The sequence below is a fragment of the Penaeus monodon genome, chromosome 29 (genome assembly GCF_015228065.2).
Source record: "Penaeus monodon isolate SGIC_2016 chromosome 29, NSTDA_Pmon_1, whole genome shotgun sequence".
NCBI classification, from domain to species: Eukaryota; Metazoa; Arthropoda; class Malacostraca; order Decapoda; family Penaeidae; genus Penaeus; species Penaeus monodon.
In genome coordinates this window covers 24,907,027-24,907,280 of record NC_051414.1, presented here as the reverse complement: position 1 = coordinate 24,907,280, position 254 = coordinate 24,907,027, and positions in this window count along the sequence as shown.

The following is a 254-nucleotide window of genomic DNA, read 5'->3' as shown; positions in this document are numbered from 1 at the left end:
TTTAAGTTGGGTTAGTACACAAAGCTTACATCAGTCACGCTCGGTGCTGTCCCATGTGATGTCATTCCTCGCATGTCTTCTGCAGAATGAGTGGCTCTTTACTCCTCTTTACAACTGAATCACGAATGTCCTTTTGGAATTTTATGGGAGGGGGATGTGTCTTGTTATTTATGATTTGTGTTACAGAGTTGTATTTAGATTATAAGCCAGTTCATGTTCATCAAATTTCGTAACTAAGATGATAATTGAGGATC